This window comes from Hypanus sabinus, chromosome 28 (genome assembly GCF_030144855.1).
Source record: "Hypanus sabinus isolate sHypSab1 chromosome 28, sHypSab1.hap1, whole genome shotgun sequence".
NCBI lineage: Eukaryota > Metazoa > Chordata > Chondrichthyes > Myliobatiformes > Dasyatidae > Hypanus > Hypanus sabinus.
The window spans coordinates 44,914,128-44,920,127 of record NC_082733.1 but is presented as its reverse complement, the minus strand read 5'-3'; the positions used below and the strand labels follow the sequence as shown (position 1 = coordinate 44,920,127).

At 45.0% G+C, this 6,000-nt stretch overlaps 1 protein-coding gene across 1 annotated transcript in view; it reads left to right on the top strand.

The window, feature by feature from the left end:
- Positions 1-6,000, top strand: part of LOC132382328 (uncharacterized) — a 188,536-nt gene that overhangs the window by 144,502 nt on the left and 38,034 nt on the right. The gene's annotated exons all lie outside the window — the stretch shown is intronic.

The window sequence follows — 6,000 nt, the reverse complement described above, 5'->3', positions numbered from 1 at the left end:
GTCTGGACAGTCACAGAGTGAGAGAGAGAGAGAGAGAGAGAGAGACAGGGATGTCTGAACTGTCACAGAGAGAGAGAGAGGGATGTCTGAACAGTCACAGAGAGAGAGAGAGAGAGAGAGTGGGATGTCTGAACAGTCACAGAGAGAGAGAGAGTGATGTCTGAACAGTCACAGAGAGAGAGAGAGAAAGAGAGAGAGAGAGAGGGATGTCTGAATAGTCACAGAGAGGGATGAACCTTCCAGCCCTGGCTTGCTGTGCGTGAGATCTGACACCAGTGGGTCAGAAGTACAATTGTGATCAGGATTTCAGTAGTGTAGTCACAGGGTTTATTCAGCAGACTCTTAGCATTGTTTTTTCATGCTGGCTATTGCATAACTGCACCCAATCCAGAAAACCATAAGGCATAGGTGCAGAATTAGGCCACTCAGCCCATCGAGTCTGCTCATCACTCAACCCCATACATCTGCCTTTTCGCCATATCCTTTGATGCCCTGACCGATCAGGAAACGTGCAACTTCTGCTTGAAATATACTTCCGACTGGCCTCCAGCGCAGTCTGTGGCAGAGCATTCCACAGACTTACTATTCTCTGGCTGAAAAAATTTCCCCCCACGTCTGTTCTAAAAGATCAGCCCTCAATGTTGAGGCTGTGCCCTCTAGTTCTGGATTCCCTAAGAACAGGAAACACCCTCTCCACATCGACCGGATCTAGTCCTTTCAACATTCGGTGGTTTTCAATGAAATCCCCATGCATTCTTCTAAATTCCAGTGAGTAATGGCTCAAAGCTGCCAAATCGTCCTCATGAACCTTTCCCAGAATCATCCTCATGAACCTTCTCTGGACTCTCTCCAATGACAACACATCCTTTCTGAGATAAGGAGCTCAAAACTGTTGACAGTACTCTTAAGTGCTGCCTGACTACTGTCTTATAAAGGCTCAGCATTATCTGCTTGCTTTTATATTCAATTTCCCTGAAAATAAAAGCCATCATTGCATTTGCCTTCTTTACAGCAGATTCAACATGTAAATTAGATTTCTGGGAGCCTTGCTCGAAGACTCCCAGGTCCCTCCTCTGCACCTCTGATGTTTGAACCTTCTCCCCATTTAGACAATGGCCTGCACTATTGTTCTTTTTACCAAAGTGCTTTATCATGCTCTTCCCAACACTGCATTCCATCTGCCACTTCTTTGCCCATTCTTCCAGTTTGTCTAAGTCCTGCTGCAATCGCATTGCTTCCTCAGCACTACCTACCCCTCTACCTATCTTCATATCATCTGCAAACTTTGCCATAAAGCCATCAATTCCATTATCTAAATAGTTAACAAACAATGTGAAAAGTAGCGGTCCCAATACTGACCCTGAGGAATACACTATTCACTGCAGCCAACAAGAAAAAACCCTTTTTATTCCCACTGGCTGCCTCCTGTTTGTCAGCCATTCCTCTATCCACACCAGTATCTTTCCTGTAATGCCATAGGATTTTACCTTGTTAAGCAGCCTCACGTGGCACCTTATCAAATGCCTTCTTAAAAATCCAAGTAAATGACATTCACTGCCTCACCTTTGTCCACCTTGCTTGTTACTTCCTTGAAGAACTCTTAACAGATTTGTCAGACAAGATTTCTGTGTACAGAAACCATGCTGACATTGACTGATTTTATCATTAGTCTTCAAGTACTATGGAAAAGGATCTTGACTATAAATTCTTTTTATTTGCCTCCCTCCCTCCTTAAAGAGATGAGTGACACTATCCTCTGGGACCATGCCAGAATCAAGTGAGTCTTGCAAAATCATGACCAATGCATCCATTATCTCCTTAGCAACCTCTCACAGGACTGGGATGTAGTCCATCTGTCCAGCTGATTTATCCACCTTAAGACCTTTCAGTTTGCCTGGCACTTTTTCCTTTGTAATAGCAATGGCACTCACTCCTGCTCCCTGGCACTCACTGACCTCTGGCACCCGGCCAGTCTCTTCCACATTTGAAGACAGATGCAAAGTACTTATTAAGTTCATCTGCCATTTCTTTGTCCCCCATTACTACCTCACCAGCGTCATTTTCCAGTATCAATATGAACTCTCACCTCCTTTTTACTCTTTATATAACAAAAAACCTCTGGCATCCTGCTTTATACTATTGGCTAGTTTGCCCTCATATTTCATCTTTTCCCTTCTTATAGCTTTTTTAGTTGTTTTTTGTTGGATTTTAAAAGTTTCCAAATCATCAAACTTCACACCAGTATCCTCCTCCAATCCACCTGGGCAAGCTCCCCTCAAATGCCTCTGTAATTCCCTTTGTTCCATTGTGATACTGACACACGTGACTTGTGCTTCTCCCTCTCAAATTGCAGTATGAATTCAGTCATATTATAATCACTGTCTTCGAAGGGTTCCTTTACATTAAGCTCCCCAATAAGCTCTGGGTTATTACACAACACCCAGTCTAAGATGTACTTTCCCCTAGTAGGCTCAAGTATAAGATTCTCTAAAATGCCATCTTGTAGGCATTCTTTAAATGCCCTCTTTTACGATCCGACACCAACCTGATTTTCCCAATCCCCTTGCATATTGAAGTCCCGTTAGAATTGTGCCACGAGTTTGTCCACCTTATTCCGAATGCTACGCACATTTAAACATAGACCTTCAGTCCTGTATTCTTTGTCCTTTTGAATTTTGCTTCTGTGGTACAATTATGCTCTTTGCTCTGTTTGCATTTGTACCCAGTCATTGGCTTGTCCTTCCTTACATTCATGTTACACCCATCATCTGCTTGTAAACCTGCTGGCTCATCCTCAGCTCTATCATCCTGGTTTCCACCCCACTGCCATATTAAACCACTCCCAACAGCTCCAGTAAATCTACCTGCAAGAATATTGCTTCCCCTCAAATTCAAGTGCAACCCGTCCCTTTTGTACAGGTCACAACTACCCCAGAAGAGGTCCCAATTATCCAGAAATCTGAATCCATGCTCCCTGTTCCAATTCTTCAGCCACGCATCTATCTGCCACCTCATTCTATACCCATCCTCACTGTCGCATGGCATGGGAGTAATCCTGAGAAATCAGGCACCCATATTCGACTCGTATCCCTCCACCCCAGGGATTTTGCACAACATTGTGGGCCAAAGGGCCTGTAATGTGCTGTACTATTCTGTGTTCTATGTTCTTTTCCCAGCCTGGAGTTTTGCCTAATTATAAAGTTCCTGCATGATAGCTTCATGTGAAGCTATCAGGTAGGAACTTGGAAGCCTAAATTGGGAACAGATATTCTCAGGGAAATATACAGAAGAAATGTGGCAAATGTCCAGGGGATATTTGCATGGAGTTCTGCGTAGATACGTTCCAAAGAGACAGGGAAAGGATGGTAGGGGACAGGAACCCTGGTGTACAAAGGCTGTTGTAAATCTAGTCAAGAAGAAAAGAAGAGCTTATGAAAGGTCCAAAAAACTAGTTAATGACAGACAGCTAGGAGATTATAAGGCTAGCAGGAAGGAGCTTAAGAATGAAATTAGGAGAGCCAGAAGGGGCCATGAGAAGGCTTTGGCGGACAAGATTAACCCCAAGGCATTCTACAGATATGTGAAGAGCAAGAAGATAAGATGTGAGACAATAGGACAAATCAAGTATGACAATGGAAAAGTGTGTACGCAACTGGAGAAGATAGCAGAGGTACTTAATGAGTACTTTGCATCAGTATTCACTACAGAAAAGGATCTTGGTGATTGTAGGGATGATTTAAAGCGGACTGAATAGATTGAGCATATAGATATTAAGAAAGAGGATGTGCTGGAGCTTTTGGAAAGCATCAAGTTTGATAACTCTATGGACCGGATGAGATGTTCCCCAGGCTACTGTGGGAGGCAAGGGAGGAGATTGCTGAGCCTCTGGCGATGATCTTTGCATCAGAATTTGGGACAGGAGAGGTTCCGGAGGATTGGAGGGTTGCAGATGTTGTTCCTTTATTCAAGAAAGGGAGTAGAGATAGCCCAGGAAATTATAGACTAGTGAGTCTTACTTCAGTGGTTAGTAAGTTGATGGAGAAGATACTGAGAGGCAGGATTTATGAACATTTGGAGAGGTTTAATATGATTAGGAATAGTCAGCATGGCTTTGTCAAGGGCAGGTTGTGCCTTATGAGCCTGATAGAATTTTTTGAGGATGTGACTAAACACATTGATGAAGGAAGAGCAGTAGATGTAGTGCACATGGATTTCAGCAAGGCATATGAGAAGGTACCCCATGCAAGGGTTATTGAGAAAGTAAGGAGGCATGTGATCCGAGGGGACATTGCTTTGTCAATCCAGAACTGGCTTGCCCACACGCTACAAAGAGTGGTTGTAGATGGGTCATATTCTGCATGGAGGTCGGTGACCAGTGGTGTGCCTCGGGGATCTCTTCTGGGACCCTTACTCTTTGTGATTTTTATAAATGACCTGGATGAGGAAGTGGAGGGATGGGTTAGTAAATTTGCTGATGACAGAAAGGTTTGGGGTGTTGTGGATAGTGTGGAGGGCTGTCAGAGGTTACAGCGAGATATCATCAGGATGCAAAACTAGACTGAGAAGTGGCAGATGGAGTTCAACTCTAAGTGTGAGGTGGATCATTTTGGTAGGACAAATATGATGACAGAATATAGTATTAACGCTAAAACTCTTGGCAGTGTGGAGGATCAGAGGAATATTGGGGTCTGAGTCCATAGGATGCTCAAAGCAGCTGCGCAGGTTGACTCTGTGGTTAAGAAGGCAAATGGTGTATTGGCCTTCATCAATTGTGGAATTGAATTTAAGAGCTGAGAGGTAATGTTGCAGCTATATAGGACCCTGGTCAGACCCCACTTGGAGTACTGTGCTCAGTTCTGGTTGCCTCACTACAGGAAGGATGTGGAAGCCATAGAAAGGGTGCAGAGGAGATTTACAAGGATGTTGCCTGGATTAGGGAGCATGCCTTATGAGAATAGGTTGAGTGAACTTGGCCTTTTCTCCTTGGAGCGAAGGAGGATGAGAGGTGACCTGATAAAGGTGTAGAAGATGATGAGAGGCATTAATTGTGTGGATGGTCAGAGGCTTTTTTCCAGGGCTGAGGCTAACATGATAGATTTAAGTTGCTTGGGAGTAAGTACAGAGGAGATGTCAGAGGTATGTTTTTTACTCAGAGAGTGGTGAGTGCGTGGAATGGGCTGCCAGCAACAGTGGTAGAGGTGGCTACAATAGGGTCTTTTAAGAGACTCCTAGAAAAGTACATGGAGCTTAGAAAAATAGAGGGCTATGGGTAACAGATAATTTCTATGATAAGGACATGTTCGGCACAGCTTTGTAGGCCAAAGGGCCTGTATTGTGCTGTAGGTGTTCTATGTTTCTATGAAAGTCTTTGGTATTACCCCGACAGCTGGCACTTAAAGTGTCTAGCTAATTGGTAGCCGACTGTGTTACACAGTTCTGATTTCCCTGTCTCCACACACGGATCCTGCTCTCTGATTTCCCTGACTCCACCCGCAGATCCTGCTCTCTGATTTCCCTGTCTCCACACACGGATCCTGCTCTCTGATTTCCCTGTCTCCACACACGGATCCTGCTCTCTGATTTCCCTGTCTCCACACGTGGATTCTGCTCTCTGATTTCCCTCTCTCCACACGCGGATCCTGCTCTCAGATTTCCCTGTCTCCGCAAGCGGATCCTGCTCTCTGATTTCCCTGACTCCACACACGGATCCTGCTCTCTGATTTCCCTGTCTCCACACACGGATCCTGCTCTCTGATTTCCCTGTCTCCACATGTGGATCCTGCTCTCTGATTTCGCTCTCTCCACACGCGGATCCTGCTCTCTGATTTCCCTGTCTCCGCAAGCGGATCCTGCTCTCTGATTTCCCTGTCTCCACCCGCGGATCCTGCTCTCTGATTTCCCTGTTTCCACACACGGATCCTGCTCTCTGATTTCCCTGTCTCCACATGCAGATCCTGCTGTCTGATTTCCCTGTCTCCACACGCGGATCCTGCTCTCTGA